This window comes from Sus scrofa, chromosome 9 (genome assembly GCF_054392235.1).
Source record: "Sus scrofa isolate SSC_HxYL_T2T_F1_AM1 chromosome 9, Sscrofa_HxYL_maternal_Yorkshire_Landrace_v2.0, whole genome shotgun sequence".
NCBI lineage: Eukaryota > Metazoa > Chordata > Mammalia > Artiodactyla > Suidae > Sus > Sus scrofa.
This window is the reverse complement of record NC_139391.1, coordinates 13,846,747-13,866,472: the sequence shown is the minus strand read 5'-3', so window position 1 is coordinate 13,866,472 and position 19,726 is coordinate 13,846,747. Positions and strand designations below refer to the sequence as shown.

Genomic DNA, 19,726 nt, shown 5'->3' with positions numbered 1-19,726 from the left:
AGAAGAAATTCTGAATTTCATCACAAGTAAACATATTTTCTATTTCTTTAATTTTGTATCTGAGATGTTCACTAAACTTACTGTGATTATCATTTCATGATGTATGTAAATCAAATCATAATGCTATACACTTTAAGCGAATATAGTGTTATGTCAGCTATATCTCAATAAAACTGGAAGAAAAAAAATTAATTCATGCAATTTTTAAAAATCCAGAAACTACAGCAGAACAGATTATTTGGTAATATTGAAATAAAAATCAGGAGAAACAGGAGTTCCCATGGTGGCTCAGGGAAAACGAATCTGACTAGCATCCATGAGGACACAGGTTTGATCCCTGGCCTTGCGCAGTGGGTTAAGGATCCAGTGTTGCCATGAACTGTGGTGTACGTCGCAGATTCAGCTTGGATCTGGCATTGCTGTGGCTGTGGCTTAGGCTGGCGGCTACAGCTCTGATTTGACCCCTAGTCTGGGAACCTCCATATGCCATGGGTGAAGCCCTAAAAAGACAAAAAAAAAAAAAAAAAAAAGCAAAGAAAACCAGGAGAAACAGTTCAAATAGTTGAAAGTGATTGCCTCTGGGGAGAAGGAATATTAGTTGGAATGGGGTGGTAAATTGTAGCTTGGGGGGATTCTATTTTGCATTAAAATCCTGGGAGAATAGTTGACTTTTAAAATGATTTTAATGGGAAGTTTCCTTGTGGTGCTGCAGATTAAAGACTGGGTGTTGCTGTAGCTGTGGTACAAGCTGCAACTGCAGTGCAGTTTCAATTCCTGGCCCAGGAACGTCCACATACCACAGGCCTGGCAAAAAAAGAAAAAAAAAAGAAAAAGAGAGAGAGAAAGAAAAGAAAAGAAAATTATTTTTAAGACTCACTTTGATAAAAATAAAAATTTAATTGAAAAAGAAGAATTGGCAGTTTTATGGGCTTCCCGGTCTCATTATAAAGAACATTCTAAGGATCACATTCCAAGGGATAGGCAGGATCCCCCCGGCAAAGTCTACTTGTCTTAGTGTCATAATCATATACAGACAGATATGATTCAGGGGAGAAATACTGAGCGGGCAATCAGGAGCCATGAGTTCCAGCCTTGATTCTATCGTGTGCGATCCTTTTAAACCTCAAGGTTTTATCATCCAGCGTAATATTTATATCTTACAAGACATATTTTTAATCATATAAAACAATATTCTTGTCCGATCTGCTTCACAGTGCTGCTGTGATGATCATGAAAGACAATAGATGGAAAGTGATTTGTAAATTGCAAAGCACTCCACAGATGTAACCCAACGTCATTATTCTACCCACGTACAAGACTGGCAGACAGTTTACTATATTATAATTTATACCATCTGGTTTATTTTTGGTTTTTTAGCAATTTTTTTTTCTTATAGCAAAGGTAAAATGGGTTTGTCATGGACATTTTGTAAATTCTAAAAGAAAAAAAAATGGAAAACTAAAATCACCTTCAATTTTATCAAGAAATAATCACTGCTAACTTGCCTATGTTTGATATATCTATGATTTATATATGTTATATATTTATCTGTAGATGAATATCTAAAATAAATATGATGACTTATTTTCCCAAATTATTAAATATATTCCCATAATATTATTTATTATTTGTCATGGAAAAAGAGAATTACAGATAGAAGACTGAAGAAGTTAAGTAAAAACACAATTAAAAGTGTTGGATAAACTCATAGTGAATTTTCCTTTTAAAAAAATTACGTATATCCTAAACCTGCGGATTAAAAAAAGAGACAAAACTAACCCAGTAGCAATAAGCAAACTAGTAGTACGATTGCGGTTTCTAAATATCACATCTCACTAAAAAGAACCAGGGATCCTTCAAAAAATGGATGACTCCAAGTCTGGTTTAGGATAGGTAAAAGATGAGCCTCACACATCTTATTTCAGAAAAAGAGGAAGCTATCAAAGACGTGGGAAGCAACATGAAGATGCTTCCAGTGGCCAAAGATGGGGCATTTTGAACATCCATATGATTAATAACTGAAATGAATGCAAATGCATGAAATATATTTAAATACATGTATTTAAATAATGTCTCAAAAAGAAAAAAAGCCTGGGAGTTCCACTGTGGCGCAGTTTGTTAAGGAGCCAGCATTGCCGCAGCTGTGGTGTAGGTCACAGCTGCAGATCCAATTTAATCCCTGGCTGGGGAACTTCCATTTGCAATGAATCCAGCTGAAAAAAGGAAAAAAAGAAAAAGAAAAAGAAACCGCATTGCTTATCTCTGTAGGATGCTAGGGAACCAACTCATTCTTTGGAAACCTGCTAAATGAAATTAACAAAATACTGATCCTTTCTTTTCAGGAAAGCAAATAGTGCAGGAGAGGAAGTTTCTCTTTATGGAGGCATTCCAGTAAAAAGTGAAGAAGGAATGGCAGAACTAGAATATGATGCGTTTATAACCTCTAATAAAAGGATGGATCTAGTCAAGGAACATCAAAGACTGCTAACATCAAGGACAGGTGGAAGCACACGGTAGCTAGGAAGCAGTCTTGCCCCAAAGAATTAACTCAGAGTTGGACCAGGCTTCCAGAATTAACTACCAGTTTATAGAAAATATAAAATGTCGAAGAACATGTTAAACCAGAAGGGCGCAATCAGTAAAGTCAGATTATGGGAAACATGATGAGCAATCCAGCCTCTTTCACAACCAGTGCCCAGGTGGGGGTGGGGAGAATAGATGGAGGGAAACACAGATGCAGAGAGACTTAAGAGATACCTCAGTCAACAGCAGTGCATGGAGTTTATTTGGATCCTGATGCAAAGAGACAAACTGGGAAAAAAAAAAAAAAGATTTATGGAAACAATCAGGGCAGTTTAAACAGTGACTAGACAGGTGAGGACCCTAAGAAATTATACTTATTACTTTAGGATGTAATAATATATTGTGTTTTAAAAAAAAATAGTTCCTATATTTTAGAGTTATCTGCTGAAATATTTATGGCCAAGATAAAACAGTGCCTTGGATTTCCTACAAAATAATGAGGGCGGAGTATGTGAGGGAGAATATAGCTAAAGCAAGATGGGCTGTTTATTAATAATCATTGAAACTGGTTCATGAGTCTAGTCCATTCACCAAACTTGGTGTTTGTTTGGAATTTTCCTTAATACATTATAGAAAGGTCACAAAAATGTGAGTTGTGAATCCTTTCTGAGTTCATTACATATTCTTCTCCACCGTGATCTATAAAGGCTGAATAAAATCTCATCATGCTATAATGTATCATTGCACATTTGATCATTTCCTAATGGACAGATTGTTTCCAACTTGTCACTATTACTAATATGGACACTGATAAAACTCTTCTGTGATGCTTTGTGTCCCTCCATGATTATTTTCTTTTAATTAACTCTATTAAATGTAGACATAGGTGCCTTGATTGAAAGTGTCCCACAATGGGGAGCTCCCACTGTGGTGCAGCAGAAATGCATCCAACCAGTATCCCTGAGGATGCGGTTCGATCCCCGGCCTCACTCAGTGAGGGGATCCAGCATTGCTCTGAGCTGTGGTGTAGGTCGCAGCAGCTTGAATCCTGAGTTGCTGTGGCTGTGGTGTAGGCTGGCAGCTGTAGCTCCAATTAGAGCCCTCGCCTGGGAACTTCCATGTGCTGTGGGTGCAACCCTGAAAACCAAAAAATAAAAAAAAATTTAAGAAGCTTCACACAATGAAAAGCTTTTGATAACTATCACTAAATAATCTTTCAGTATAGTTGTATCATTGGCAGCTGAGGAAGAGTAACTATTTTCTGAGCATGCCATTTTTTTCTTATACTTTTCTCATTGGATAAGCAAAAAACCCCTCGATATTTTTATATCTTGCATTTCTTGGAGTCACAAGTGAGTCAAATCTATACCATAGACTTTGCTTTGTACTTTTTTAGTAAACTAGCTTTTTATGTTCTTTGCCTGCTTATCCATTGAGATGTCTTTTCCTTACACATTTGCAAAACTTCAATATAAAAGACCATAACACTTTTTTCGTGTGTGTTTCAAATATTTTCCCAACATTTTGTTATACTTTTGATTTTTGTCTTGGTTTTCTAAACATGCAAACATTTCAAGTTTTCTGTACTGGCAAATTTTTGACATTTTCTTTTGTGATTTTTCCCTCATCATGTCACACTTTAAAAAGATCTTTCTCCATCTCCAAAATTATGTAAATTTTTACTTGTGTTTTCTTCTAGAATTTTCATTTTTAAAATGCGGTGTGAACATTTTTAAAGGGATATTATAATGGACAGGGATCTAACTCCCCTTGCCTCCCAAATGGTTGTGAATTACCACAGCACACAGCACTGTTAGTTGAAATGCTCGTCCTTTCCCAACTGATTTGAAACTTCAATATTCTTTGGATTTCTTCTTCTTCCTCTTTTTTTTTTTTCTCTTTTGGCAACACCCTCAGCGTATGGAAGTTCCTGGGCCAGGGATCAAAATCGAGCCGCAGCTGCAACTGATACCACAGCTGCAGCAATGCCCAATCCTTAACTCACTGTGCCAGGTTAGGGATTGAACGCACACCTCTGCAGTGACCCAGACCACTGCAGTAGATCCTCAACCTACGGCACCACAACAGGAACTCTTGGATTGCTTCTTTTTAAGAGTCAACAGAGTTGGTGGTGAGAATATAATTTAGTTCACTTATTTAAGCTTTGTGAGAAGCTACTATATGACCTGATCTTATGTTAGTTTCTTGAGATTTATTTAAATGACTATATCATAATCGATGTGATCCCTGTGGTTAAATTCAAAGGGTATATCCATATAATGAAATAGTATGCAACCATGAAAAAGGAGTAGGTACCTATTTCCAAGATAATATTGTTAAATGGAAAAGGCAATATGCAGAACAGGACAGCTGTCCTGATGCTACTCTTTTCGTCCCACAGGCCAATAAGTCCTAGAAATAAATACCAGATCACAATCTGATTTGGGACTAGCAGTAGAATTTATTTTGTAGGGCTGTCATAAGGCTTAAGTGTATGGATTTGTGTAATACATTGGGTCAGCGTCTGGCATCACAGTCATTAGAATCACCCTACAGAGGCTTTGGTTATTTAGTGGAAGCCTTTGTGGTCGCTTTTTTATTTGCTTTGTTTGTTACATTCCTGATTACCCCTGGACCAATGGCCACAGCCCTCTGGACCAACATGCAGTTCTAATACAGGCTGCAGACATCCAAGAGTAGGAAATAGATCACTCTGCAGAAGATTGGCACCCACCACCTGATCTACCTAGTATAAAAAAGGCAGATCTACAGGAGTGGTGAAGCAATCGGCTAGACAAATGATGAGAAAAGAGATAGGACAAAATTGTCCAGAAAGGAGGCCTCGGCTGAGACGCGCAGCCTCTTTGAAAAGGTCACATGGTGTCGAGCATGCAGGAGGAAAGCCATAGGAGAGCTCCCTTTGAGGAGACCATTCCACCAGCTCTCGGAAAGAAAATGTTATGCAAGGGATGTCAGCTGATACACTGTCTCTCCACTGTGCAAGCGGGGGCTGACCTAATCAGAGAGGCTGCTTCCACCATGGGATGTTGCCAGCTCATCACCTTTGACCACGACAGATGCTGCTTTTTTCTGGTCACTGTTTTCCCTGCTATCTGGGAGCAAACGTCAATGGAGGAACACAATCAGAACCATTACGTGTTCCTCTGCATCTTAGCCCCACTGCCCAACCACGTGCCCTCGGGGCAGGAAGTATAGCACGGGTGTGGGAGGGAGTGATTCCATTTAAAAGACCCATCTTTCACAAGGCCCTCCACCACTTTGGAGGCATGGGAGGCCCCATTCATTTGTTCATTTCACAAATAGTTATTGAACACTTACTTTTGTGCCAAGCATTGTGCTAGGTGCCCGGGATCACAACAGTGACCAAGACATTCATGGAACTTCTATTGCAAGTTGGGTAGATGTTCCAAAAAATAAAATAAAATAAAATAAGAAAATCAAATGCATATACAAATTACTGCAACTTGTGAAACATGTGATGAAGGAAATAAATGGGGTGCAATCATGGTAATGGGATGCCTATTCTAGACAAGATTAGCCCAAAATGTACTGTAGCTCATGGAGAATTCATTGTACGGCTAGTATTACTAATTCCATCCATTTATCCATCCATCCATCCATCCAATACCATATGGTGGTTAAGAGCCTGGACTCAGAACGGTTCAAGGTGGAATCTGGCTTTGCCATGTATTAGCCGCAGGACCTCGGACAAATTGCCTTCTCTATGTCGCAGTCTTCTCACCTATGGAATAGAGGTGATAGCCATCTACCATATGGTGTTGCCCTAAAATTTAAATAAGGTAATAATACCCCTTTGCTCCATCCTGGGCACAATGCTTAATGCATGCTAACAATTTTGTTTCTTCACTCAGTGGAGGAATATTTCCTAAGGATTTTTAAGTGCCAAATACACTGCTGAATGTTGCAGTTGGGGTGGGAAGAGAGAGAGACAAAGGCCAACCATTGCTCTGAAAGAGAAAATTTATATGAATCCAAGCAGATGAATCCATCCAAATTTATATGAAATTCTAAGAGAGGCATTCAACAGTCATTGCCATTTTACCTGCATATGCCAGCTTTGAATTCCCACCATCCAGAAAGGCAGCTCACAAGTTAAACTGAGCAAACAGCCAGAGAATAACACCTAGCCTCACCTCTTGGTTTTTAAAAAGGGGGTCATGCTGGGAAAGGCACTGGCCTGGGAATCCTGAGAACTGAGTTCCTCTTCTGATTCTGTTGAGCTAGAACCACATAAGCCTGTTTAGTCACCTTCCCTCTCAAGGTATCCTGAGGATTTGATGAGGTAACACAACTCGGAAGCTCCAAAGCCACACAGAAGGCTTTCCAGGAAGGTCCTTGTTCTTTCTTTAGTTGGTAGCCAAACCACCCTGCCTCTCTAGGTCCCTGTTCCTCCCTTGTAACCTGCAAATAACAAGATCCTAGCCAGGGTGGGTGCAAGGCTCAAGAGAATCGACAGGTGTGGAGGGTATTTTGAACAGGGAAAGGGCTATGCTGCGGAAAGGGTAATTATTACTGGATAGGGGAGCCTAGCCACATAGTGAACATTTCTATGAGCTGAAAAATCACAGATGCTGAGGGAGCCTGACTTGATTGCCATTTACAGCAGCCTATCCGAAAAATAAGAGCATCCTCTGGCCTGCACTTCTCTCTCTCTCTAATTGTGAACATTTGATGGTGCTGATCAGTGGATCTCTAAATGCTATGCAGCCTCTTGCCAAGTTGATGTAGCATCAGACAGCAGGCACAATGCCTGGCCCCTTCCCCCTACCTGCCTCCTTGCCTGAAATACCTGCTTTCCGAAACAAGTTTATAATAACTGCTGGACTAGGAAGAGAAGTGTTTTTGCAAATAAATACATTTCCTAATTAAAACTTGCCCTTTAAAGACGCACACTTTCTTGGCCCCATTATAGGTTTTCTTTTCCTTGTAACATATCACAGAATCAATAAGGGCAATGCAAACATCTCTAATATATACAGTTGCAACAGCTCTAATAACATATCTGCCTGCCTACGAATGCCTGCTCCCCCTCTCCAGCCCAGCTGATAATTTCCCCTGATTTGTTAAATGCTCTCTTATTTCACTCTCAAAGCTTAAAAGGCAGTTAGTTAGTCTACAAGGGGGAGTGAGTAGGGTGGGTTGAAAAGGGAAGAGGGGGGGTCACAGCAGTGTTCGGTTTTGTTAATGACAGCTTCTAATTTTTGTTATGAAAGTAAAGGAAGGTTCATTGGGAGACAGAAAGTTTCAAAATAGCATGAAGAAGAAAGTGTGTCCCTCATACTCCTATCACCCAGAGGCAGCCATTGTTAATATTTGGCATGATTTCCCCCCCCCCCAATTTTTCTCCACCATGATTTTTACGTCGTTAACAATTCTGAAGCCTGCTTCTTAAATATCTTACACGCCAACACTGGCATTTCTCCATGGCATAAAAGAAACTCTGCAAAAGAAAAACTTTCGAGTGGCTGCATAAGGTTCCAACAAGGTTGTCCCCCAGTTTACTCATCCTAGTTGACTACAAATCATGTACTGCTACCATATCTCATCTAGCTTTTCTTTTCTTTTCTTTTTTTTTTTTTTTCTGGGTAATGCATGGGGCTGGCCATTTGGAGAGTGTTAGGTTGAATTTTACAGCAGTGTTTTTGATGGCACAGAGCAGCTGTACAGAAGAATCTCGAGCTAGCTTTAGAGTTCGAGCACAACATGGTAACAAACTGGCCTTATTTTATTTTCCCCTCTAAAATGTCCATTTCCTCCTGAATTCTCTGGACCTCAAAGTGACTAGAGCCACCCTCTACTCAGGTACTCAAGCTTGAGACTCAGGAGACACTTGGGATTTTTCCTTGTCCGCCCCCTCCCACCAGTCACCAATGAACCCTGTTCATTCTACCTCCTCCGTCCCTCTCATGTGTCTCATCCCGGCTCCAGCCTCACTGCCATGGTCTTGGTTTACCTAAGGGACCTACATGAGCATCTCTGATCTTTCCAAGCCACTCCCTTTAACCCACTTCCCCTCAAAGCTCTAAGATCTCCTTTTTCAAATACACTTAAGACCATCTGCCTCCTCTACTTAAAAACCTTTCACACCGCCCTACTTCCCACCCACCGAGCCCCTGAGCTTTCAGAATGTTTGTGATCCTCAGCTTCCTTGAGTCCCCTTCAAGACCCTGCCCTACCTATTTATCTAGACTGGACCCCAGGTGTTCCCTTCACATGCCAACTCCATGGCCATAAGGAGTGCCTCATGCTTTTGTCCATGTCCTTGTCCTTTACTTCAAAAGCATCTCCCCTCCCGTCACGGGCTAGCAAACTTTCTTGCCTTCAAAATTCAGCTGGAATGCCGCCTCCTACAGGAAGTCTTCCCTGGCCCCCAAGGATTTGGTTGGGCATCCTTCTGGGCTCACGCTCTGTCCATTTAGGCAAATACCCACCACACTGTGCCTCTCCTTGAAGGTGAAGATTGAGCTTTGTTCATATGCTTTAACCACTAAATGATTCAGTTATATATTTCCTAAAAACGAGGTAGTCACCTTCATAACCAGCAATTATCAAATATTGTGAAGTTGACACTGATACAAACTGTTATCTAAGGTACAGACCTTATTTTCACCAGCTGTTCCCTAAATGTCCCAATCTAGGACCACATGTTGCACTTATCATGACCACTAAGCTGTTCCTTTAATCTGGAACTGTTCTAGAGTCTTTGTCTCTTAAGACTTTGGTATTGTTGAGGAGTATGTGACAGTTATTTCACTAAATGGTCCTCAGTTTGGGCTTATCTGATGGATCTTCATGATTCAATTCAGGTCATTCATGTTTGGGCAGAGAAACCACAGAAGTCGTGTGACGTTCCTCTCGGTGCATCGGGAGGCATAGGATATCCGTCCGTCTGGCAAATCCCAGGTGATGTTGACTTATTAACTACGTGATTAAGGTGAAGTTGGCCAGCTTTTTCAAATGTAAAGTTAATGTTCTCCCCTTTGACATTAATCAAAGATATTTTGAAGCTATGCAAGATAGCTTGTTTCTTATCACACTTCCATCCCTGCTTTTATCATTTGGGCTTGTTTTCTCATTGGTCAAATGAGGTGCACAGAATGGGAAGTGAGTTCCAAAAATTGTCCTCTCAAGGATCCCTCTATTCCAGCCCTCAGCCCTCCATGGGTCTCCTATTCTGAGCCTTTCATCCACCAAACAAGTGGCATTTCTCGAGGTGTAAGTGACAGTTTCCTCTTATACCTTAGTCACATATGTCTACTGCACTGCATAGTCACAAAGGTGGGGCCTGTTTGCCTCACTACTAGATGCCCAGAGCTGGTCACAGTGCCAACCACAGAGTAGGTGGGCAATAGTTGTCTGTCAAAGGACCGAATCTGACTACTCACCACGGCTTGACCTCAGCATTTGACGTCTGTGCTGAGGACACAGAGTTGATATATGTTACCCGAAGGCAGAGCCTCGACATTTCAGTTAGTCTCAGAGGCTTTGTCACTGGTCAGTGTTCAGTGATCATAAAGGTTTTGAAAATAGATTGGACAGTGTGTGGCAACCTCCCTCTCCCCCCTCCCCTGCCTTTCTGGGGCACCTAGGTTAGGAGATATTGAAGGGGCATTCCAGCTCCCCAAGTTTATATTGTACTCTCTGTGATGTTTCTGTAATTAGCGGATGGCAACTGGTTAGTCTCCTGACCCCACAAGAGAGATGTTTAAAAATATCCTCGATCTTGTTTCACATTTAGTATCATCACATTCGTATTGACACACTTCCTCCTTCATTAAGCACTCGAGATCACGGAGATATAAGGTAGCAGAAGATCAGGAAGGGAGTTTTAAAAGGGGCTGGGAGCAAAGGAAAGCAATATTAACTGAGCATCTCCTATATACATGGCCAGTGCTGTCTTTCCTTTGTTCTTGCTTTTAATCCTCACCAGTAGGTATAATTATCCGTTTTACAGATGAGAAAACTGACGCTGGCTAAGGGGTAACAGCCTACACTCAGTCGTGCAGCTAGGATGCAGCAGGGCTGGAGTGGGAATTCCTGGGGTTTCTCCCCTAAGCCCCTGCAAATTGCCACTGCACCAAGCTGCCTCTCCCATTGTATTAAAATGCCCTTCTCTTGGAAATGTGCTGGCGATCACGATCCAGACAGGCGAAGGACAGAAATCTCTTGGACCACGTTCACTGCAGTTATTTTTTAAATGATTGTTATCACGACTCAGTAGCTGTTACCATGGTTTTGGGGAAGTTGTCCGAGGAAGGAGGGCCTTTCTCTGGGCATCTTGCGTGCCTGAGGAAGGAACTCAAGTTCTCAGCTCTTAATTACCTCTGGCTGTGCTGCAGCAGCGGCGGCGAGAGAGACCTTCTCTGGGAAAGTGTCGAGGGTGTGAAATAACATCAGGGAGTAGGCTGGGAGGCGGGCCACGCGACCCAGAGACCCGGGGACAGGCGGTGGGGGGAGGGAGAGGAGACCAGACGACACCGCAGAGACGCGGGGGAGAAAGCCAAAGCGGGAAGAAAGAGAACAAAAGGCCAGGGGAGAGGAAGTCGAGGAAAGTCGGGACGAGGAAGGAGAAAGTTTGAGAAAGGGGGCGAGAAAGGAAGCGAGGACAGTGGAAGAAGAGCCCCGAGAAGGATCCTGAACTGAGAGAACTTGGAGAATTGGCGAACGAAAAGGAAATACGAAGGCGAGAAGATGGAGAAAGAAGCGGAGAGGAAGAAGAAAAGGGGAGAAAGGAAGACGTTGGAGAGAACAGAGAGTCTGGGCTGACCGAGAGGCCGGTGAGTGGCCCCGGGAGGACTCGCATCACCTGCGTGGCGCCCCCCGGCGCCGTGGTGCGGCCCTGCTGCCAGCGCCTGTGCGCCGCGGCTCGCCCAGCCTTGCAGGATTGGCTCCCGCCTCCCATTCATGTAACCTGCGTGTGCGTGTGCGTGTGTGTGTGAGTGTGTGTGTGTGTCTCGCTCGCTCGCTCGCCCTCTCTGTGTGTAAGAGAGCGAGGGTGGGGGACGGAGGCAGGCGGCCGAGCAGGCAGGGAGGGGAGGACGAGGAGGGAAGCTATTAAACACACACACTCACACACACACGCGCGCGCACACACCCGCCCCAACCCCCCAGAAGCCTCGGGATTGCAGCTGTTTCATGTGGGGCAGCAGTGCTGGCAGGGACGCCGGCCGGGAGCGGCCGGGAGCCGGAGCCGGGCTTGCGCGCGCGGCTGGAGCCTCGCTAGGGCTCCTTTCCCTGCGGGAGCTATTGTTGGTCTCGCTGGAGCTGAGCGCGGAGCAGGGACCTGCTCCTTCCAGGGCGCCCTGCTCGGGCTCGCGGAGCCGAGGAGCCTCGCCGCCGAGAGCGAGAGGAGCTACCAGCGCAGCGCCCTGCCTCTCTGCCGCCCTCCTCCCCGCTTCCCTGGCGGTGGCAGCCTGCAGCAACGGTAAGGCGGCGCGATCCGCTCTACGGAAAAGCGCCTTTGGGGACCGCCGCGGCGCCTCGCCGGCCCTCGCGCCTCTCTGCGCTCGTTAGCTGGGGCAGGGTCGGGGCAGCTCGCGCGAACGCCCAGGGTTCCGGGAGACGTTCGCCTGTCCCTCAGTCCTCCCCCGGCCCACACCGAGGGAAGAAGGGAGAACGGCTGGGGCGCGAGTTGCCGGCGAGGCGAGCCAGTCTGGAGCCCCGAACCTCCGCCACGCAGTCCCCGGAGCCCATCGCGGGAGCTGGGGAGCCAGGGAGCCAAGGCTAGGGGAGGTCTAGGGGAGAACAGCGAGGTGGAGGCGGGCCGGGGACTCGGGACGGCGGTGGGAGGGAGGCGGCGCGCCCGGGGTTCGTCCACCTCGCCAGCATCCTCTTCCCCGCCCGTAGCCCCTCTGCAGACCCGCCCGCCTCAGGGCTCCGGCGGGCACTGGAGGAGCCCACGAGGCGGCGCGGGGCTCCGGGGCTGCAGCCCGCCAGGAGGAGCGAGCGCAGGCTGCAGCGGCCCCATGCGCGCTGCGGTTAGAACCGAGAACCGAGAGACGCGATTCTCAGCCCTGCTCCCTACGCGGCCGGCGCGGGGCTCCTCTCTCCCGGCTTGCCGCCCTGCCTCGGTGTTCACGTTTCCCTCGGAGCGAGTTGAGGCTGCAGCCGCCGGGTGGACACTCAGAGCGCTCCTGGGTGTGCGTGTGTGTCTGTGTGTCTGTGTGTGTGTGTGTGTGTGTGTACGTCTACTCGCACCCAGGCTTCGGGAAATGTGCTCTGGGAAGTGAAATGTGATCACCAAGCTCCTTAGTCATTTTCCTCGCTCTTTAAAAATGCAGTCTTTATATCGCAAGAGTGGTCTCCCGGTGTGGGTGTGGGTGTGTACACACAACCAGGGAATACAGTCAATTACTAGGGCGAGGGGAGGCTCAACTAGTGAGTCCTCGTTGGCAAGCTGTAGGGGTGGGCTTTGCTGGCCGCTGCCAGCCCTTCTCTGCCCTGCCCCCGCCTAGGCGAGGTTGGAAAGTACTGGAAATTCAACTGCGTGTTCTCTAACTTTGGAAACTGGCTCCCCTTTCAGGGCGAGATGTTAAAGCGATTTGTGCACCCTAGTCCATGTGGGCGAGGGTATTATTACTCAGTGGGGTTACAGAGCTCTCTCAGAACCATGGCAATCCCCCACCGGGTCCCTTGCCCCCTCCTACCGGCAGCCCTGGCGAGAAGGTTTCTAGAAATGCCGCGATCCTTAAGCCCCCAATGCGGCGAAAGTAGCGTGGAGGGCAGCTTGGGTTTTGCCGGCTCCTGCTTGCCCTCCTAGTGTTAGACTAGCTCAGGAGCTCGCCCTGCTGCTTTGTGGAAAGCGGCGGCGAGGCACTCTCGGGATTCGAGCGTGGGGCTGAGAGGGCTGAGCTGTGTGGCCGCCGGGAGATCTGCCTAACGGCCCCGCGGGCAGTTACATAAACTGCCTTTCTGATTACTCGGGACCAGGATTTGAGCCCCCGGTTCACGAAAGACAAGCTTGAAAGTTTGCCTGCTTGAGGAATGTTAGTACCAGGGCGCTCTCACCGCAGGACCAGAGAACAGAGAGATGCCTCGCAGCACAGAGCCCACCTCAGCGATGGGCGTTGAGTGCTGATGCCGCTGTCCCCAAAGAACCGGTGATCAAGGGACTGGAGAGGGGATCTGGGATTGATCGGAGAGAAAAAAGAGCCGGACAAAACTCGGTCCATTGGTCCGCGGGGCCCAAACCTCCGCTCGGGGTACTGGGAGGCTTTCCAGGGAGTGCTGTTTTAGGAAACTGACTTTATGTCCTAGGGAACCCCAGAGCCCCTCTTCTCTGCCTCTTCTAGCGCCTCCTCCCCATCGCACTCCTCCACGCAGTGCCCTTCATGGTATTAGAAACCTGCCCGCGACGTCTGGTCCCCTTCGGGGATGCCAAACATCCCAGACATGCAGGCCCACTCTGGCGTGGCGTTAGAAGGGTGAGAGCTGGCCTCTGCCAGGGTCGGCCACCATTAAGTACCTATTCCTGGTTTCCAGGGCTAGGCCGCCGCTGATGGGATGGGGATGGCTGTGGAGTATGGCTTCAGACCCCCTCGCTGCTCCGCTACGCGGGCGGCAGTTAGCTTCCGTTGCGTTTCTTCTCCTCATCTCCCTGCCTCCCTTCGCTGCGTGCAGCACTGAGAAACCACAGTAGTCGAGTGTTTTTAAATCTTGTTTTTCGCTTGTAGAGGGGGAAGCCACTCAGACCTGGTAGTGCCCTGCAGAACGCTGAAGTCCGGGGCACAGTGGCCCGGAGCTCCCCCCAGCCCCGCAGTCTGGGGGTGGCGGCGTGCACGGGCGGGGAATGTTTTGTTTTTGCCACATTCCATCGTCCTGAAACCCCACATCCCCTCCCCCCTCGAAAGCCCGGGTCTGTCTGAGTGTGTTCCGCGCTGTAAAATAAATCCTCCCTCTCTCAGACCTGTGGGGCCGTTCGGATTTCCTGCCGCTGCCATGATCCTTAACAATGCGATCGCGAAGCTTGTTTTCGGCTGGGAAAAATCCCCAGGTGCCGGCCGGCCTCGCCTTGACCTTGCTGAAGGCGCCTTTAACCCGGCTGCCTGCGGGGCTCGGCCGGGTTGCGGGGGTCCGGGAAGGAGGAGGGTGCCCCGGAGGGGCTGGTTCCGCTCCTGGGGCACGGCGGGAATCGGGTCGCGGCGGCCGCGGGGAGGGGACCGGGCTCCGCTGCAACCTGTTTCCCCGCGCTCGGGGGCGGCTCCTCCCCCTCCCCCTTCGGCCCCGGCCCCGCGCCACCCCCCTCCCCGCCGACCTCTGGAGGCCACCGGGGGTCCAGCGTGGGTTGCGAGGATCGAGAGCCCGTGGCGCTCCCCGCCGAGGTCAGCCTGGGGTCCCCGGCTTGGGGGTTCTCCGCGGGGCAGAGCCGCAGTCCGCGGGAGCTGGGCCGCCGGGTGGGCGGGGCCGGGGCGGGAAACCCGAGCCGAAGCCGCGACGTTCCAGGCCGAGTTCCAGCCCCTGGGGCGGCTCGGAGTCCCCGCCGCGCGTCCCTCCCCTCTCCCCGCCCGGACCCCCATCCTCGCCAGCCCTGGCGCGCTCTGGGCGCCCTGCAGTTCAGCTTTGCCGGGAGCTCTCTTCGCCAAAGTTACAAGAGATGTTTTCACAGGTGGTGGCAGTGGAAGCAAGTTGTGTGTGTGTGTGTGTGTGTGCGCGCGCGCGTGTGTGTGTGTGTTCGCAAGCCCGCGCGCGCATGCTTGGGAGGGAAGGCAAGACCAGACATCGCGCAAAAATGAGATTTCTTTCTTTGTAGATGTTATAAGGGGTCGTGGAGAAAGAAACAGTTTTCTCTGGCGAGGGTGAAGATGGGAAGTCCTTTTACCTGGTGGAATTGGACCCGTCGGAGTTAATTCAGTGGGGTGAACGTGTGTCTCTTCTCCGTCTTGAGTGCAATAGATCTTGTGAAATTTGGTCGTCCCTGGGTTTCTTCGGGACTTAGGATGTAGGTGCTCAGGTAGTTTTAAGGGACTAATTCAGGGAAGCTTTCATTTTTAGCAGGTGTCTTTAAGTGCTTTAAGTGCGTTGGGGGCAGGTTGCAGGTGGGTGTGTGGACTTTCCATATTCTAGGGTGGGGAAGCTGTCAGGGATGGGGAGGTTCAGTATACAACGAAGAGGGATCTCTTGGATTCATCTGTCAACATCCTATTCTCAAGGCCTCTCTTCGATGGGGGTGGGGTGTGGAATGGAGGCAGTAGGACAATGAGCCCTCCTAATAGACAATGGGGTGGGGAAGGGTCAGCTTGGTGCTCACCGCCTGAGGGGGGGGGGGCAGAAGCAGTGCTCAGCCTAAAGAAGAGTCATCAGAAGACAGTTCTAAGCAAAGGGAATGCTGGGAATATGAGGTAGTGAGCTCCATGGGAAACAGGTGTTGCAGTAGAAGGCTGGGGCTTGGTGGAGTGGGGAATTTGGATCTCCAAAGGCTCTCTTCCAATAGATGTGACTTTGTGGCGCAATCTCCTCAACCCTCTGTGGTTTTGTGGCAGTAAATGGATGCGATGTGACTTTAACCCCTTAATTTCCTGGGCAGGAGTCATGTGGCCTTAGGCAGGTTTCCTTTGGAACTTCAGTTCTCTTGCCTGTAAAATGGGAAGCTATTGTCTTAGTTTCCAACACTGCAAGGATTAAGGTCCTCAGAGCCTCTGGCACACTGCAGGACATCCACAGATGATCCTTTGGGCCCACCGCCTTCATCTCTTTCCAGCTTTGTGCTTCTGAGAGTGGGGGTTGGGCAGGGAAATCAACAGCCCCAGAAAGAACCAGCAACATTGCATCCAAAGTCTATTTAAAACCAGCTCAAATGCTTGAAACAAAAATATCATCTCTTTTCTTAGAAAAGTCATTTCCAGTCTTGTTAGAATTTCTCCCTCATTGAGTCCTTTTTTTTTTTTTTTCTGACGGAATTACATGCAGATTGGCATGTTACATAACCTGGTATTTCCAGATCAAACGTTACAAATATGGGAGAGAAGGAGATTAAAAATTGGAGATGTTGGGCAACACCAGCAAGGGATTCGCTCGGAGATGCCTACCCACTCTCCTTAAATGTTAGAGACTGAAGGAAAAAGAGACCTACCAAGCACAGGGTATAACTCTCTGCCTGGTACCCTCAGATGCCTGTCTGGTTTTGAGGAATGGCTACTCTGCCTGGACCCCCATCATGCTGCTGTTCTGGTCCTAATACATTCACGCACATTCATAAATGTAAAAACGGAAACATGAGGACCATGGGATTCAGATCATCTCCTTGCAGATTTGATTCCAACAGCCTAGCAGGGTCAATCAACATCAATTCTAGATCTAAAGGTCCGATCTTTACCTGCCTTCTTACCTGGTCTGTCAGCCTGGCTTATTGCTACGTGAAATCTTCGCTTTGCACTGAAAGACTGCTATGGGGGCCACTTTGCAAGTAACACATGCCCCAATTCCCAGGAAACCAGGCTTACATGGATCCCTGAATTTATAGTTTTCTATAAGGAAGGCTTCTAATGAAACCATAAAAGTAGATGCGTAGTCCTCTGTGGGTTATATATTTATTACTTTGTTACAGGTTTTTTTTTCCCTTTTATTATCTTTATTCCAGTTATTACCAAAGTAATATATGTTCACTGTAGCAAAGTAAAACAATATAGAAGAAAAGCAAAAAGAAAATGTTTCACCACATTTGGGGGTGTGTGTACCTTTTGACTTCTCCATAGGAATGTAGGAAAAAATGAGGTCATAGTTACAATATTTTGTATGCTTATTTTCCTTTAAGGATAAATCTTTCTGTGTTATACACATTTTCCCCCAGTGCAACATTTTTAATGGCTGCATAGAACCCCAATGTTTTGATATGGTAAAATTTCATTGAACAGTACCCAAATTTTGACTTTGTTTATTTTTAGTTCTTTATCATCGTAACAAAGCTGCAGTCATTATTCTTGTCCACACTCTGCAATTTTAGTGTCTCCTTAAGATAAATCCCTTGAAAGCAGGATTGTAGAGTCAGAGGCTGAGACTTCGGTCACACGTGAGAAGCTGTAGGGTCCACTGTGATTTCTGCTTCATCTTTTTAACCAGGATGTGGCTGCTAACTTTGCAGTCCCTCTAAAGGCTTGGGCACCTTGGCCGTAGAGGAAGGTGGGGCTGGCAGGCCAACCTCAGGCAGGGGATTTACATGACTTGATGACTTGGAGCTGTTCTGCTAAACTGATAGGCAAATTGTTTCTCCAAGAACATTTTTTTCCCTGGCTGTCTTGGAATCATCATCCTTAGTATTGCTTCAGCCAGCAATGGAGTCGAAATATGTAAATCTGTGTCTCTGTACTGTAGTGGGGCTGGCTCCCTGGTGAATGACAAACAGTTCCCCAGAAGTGTGTGTGTGTGTCTTTGCATCTTTGCATTGGGATTCCCCCTATGCCCCCCCCCCCTCAAGGACTTAGAAAAGCTTACAAAGGAAACCCCCCACACCCCCGCATGGCATTTTCCTGGGAAATTCAGCCCAAAGGACTTCATGATCCCTGGGCACGACTAAAAACATGTATTAACATGCCTACATGATGTTTCCAAAGCAGTAGTAGCTGGGCACTGCCCTTGTCCCATCCCCTCATGGACTGGTTCAACCCAAGGATGTATTTGTCAGCCTTCTTCTTTCACGTGTCAGATTTCTGTGACCCAGAAAAGATGTGTTCCCTGTGGTTGGATGACTTGCCAGCTGACAAAGAATTCAGTGGAGCCAGTGGGGGAAGTCCATTCCTCCCATTTCCAAAGTGTCCCCCGGCTCAGCAGGAGACATCAGGAGTTCCTTTAGATCCAACGGCGAGGTCACCTCAGGGTTGTTTGATAGTGTGGTCACCACAAAGGCAACCGGCTTTGCTGGCCCCAGACTCTGAATCCTGACAAGTGTTTAGATGCTGCTTTGATACTGACACCACTGCAGCTCCACTAGGGAAGGTGAGGGAAGATTTTTGTCCTTTGTTATACTCTGAACATCAAATCGGGGCTTTTCTTTCATTTGGAAAATAGAAAGGAAACAGGACATCTGTGTAGCAGGATGTCAGGAGCAGGTGTGCCGGGCCCCCCACTCCCTGTCCCCTGAGTCCTGCATTTGCTTTGAGGAAGGATGGTAAGCCCTGTAGCCTGGGCCCACAGGGGGGAAGGGGTATCAGAGGCAATTGATTTTTCATTATAATTGTCAAGAACCTTTCGTTTTTAAGAATGTTTGTCTCACAAAGAGCCTTTTTTGTTGCTGTGGAATGGTTGTTGATTTCTAAAAGTCTGGCCTTCAGACCCCTTGCAAGTCAAACCAAGGGTTGGTTGCTTGGCTGCAGCACTGGCCCATTCCTGGAATCACTTTCCCTCTCTGGAGAATTAGGTTGGGAGAGGAGACTGGATTTGATGCTTCTTCATAAGGTGATGCTTCTCAAGGTTTAACATGCACGCAGGTTACACAAGAATCTTGTGAAAATGCTGGCTCTGGCTCAGTAGGTCTAGAGTAGGTCTGAAGATACTTGGGGCCCCAGAATCTGCGTTTCTGACAAGCTCCCAGGGGATGCTCTGCTGCTGGTCCCTGTGGGAGGAGCAAGGTTTCAAGCTTCTTCCCACCCTGACACGATTCCGGGAAGTAATGATAAGGCCCACCCGTTGTCGAGAGGAGCTGTCTTCTATTTGTAGCTTGTCTAGGGATGTGTCTGCTCTTTGCTTTTGGGTTTTGAGAATTGGTGTCTTCATTTCTGCAGGCAGAGTGGGGAGGGCATTGTCAACCCTCCTATCCCGTGGTGGTCCTGGAAGTGGAAGAATAGGGCAAAAGTGAAACAAACGTATGCTGAGTGCCTTCTGTGTGTCACACAGCTGCTGTGACAGGCTCGGCAAGGCAGGCCATCTGCACGGGGACAGGCACCAAGGTTCAGCATTTCATCATACACCCCCATACCCCCATCATACACCTCTGGCCCCCATACCTTATTTTTTTTAGAATGGCACCTTTCTAGAAAGCCATGTAATTAAAAACTGAGTGCTTAGCAAAGTGTTTCCCTTTAGAAGTGCTTTTACTGGGCCTACTTTAAGAGTAGATCAAGACATTTAGAAATCTGCATCATTATCATGCAAGCAATTAAAGTGCTTAAGAAGCTTCAAAGCAATTTGTTCAAGTTGGTTAAATAACCGCCCTCCCCAGTCTTGTTTGTGT

General features: G+C 47.4%; 1 protein-coding gene across 50 annotated transcripts in view; it reads left to right on the top strand.

Moving 5' to 3' along the window:
• The window catches only part of TENM4 (teneurin transmembrane protein 4), a 2,941,714-nt gene that overhangs the window by 2,148,865 nt on the left and 773,123 nt on the right, over positions 1-19,726 (top strand). For 23 of the 50 annotated variants that reach the window (XM_084975408.1, XM_084975407.1, XM_084975398.1 and 20 more), the window contains exon 1: positions 11,547-11,989. The exons of 9 other annotated variants lie outside the window; for them this stretch is intronic. The gene's annotated coding sequence lies outside the window, so the exon portion shown is untranslated. Of the gene's footprint in view, positions 1-11,074; positions 11,343-11,546; positions 11,990-19,726 lie in introns of those variants that run through there. 18 more of the 50 variants (XM_084975399.1, XM_084975393.1, XM_084975390.1 and 15 more) reach the window with 1 other exon arrangement.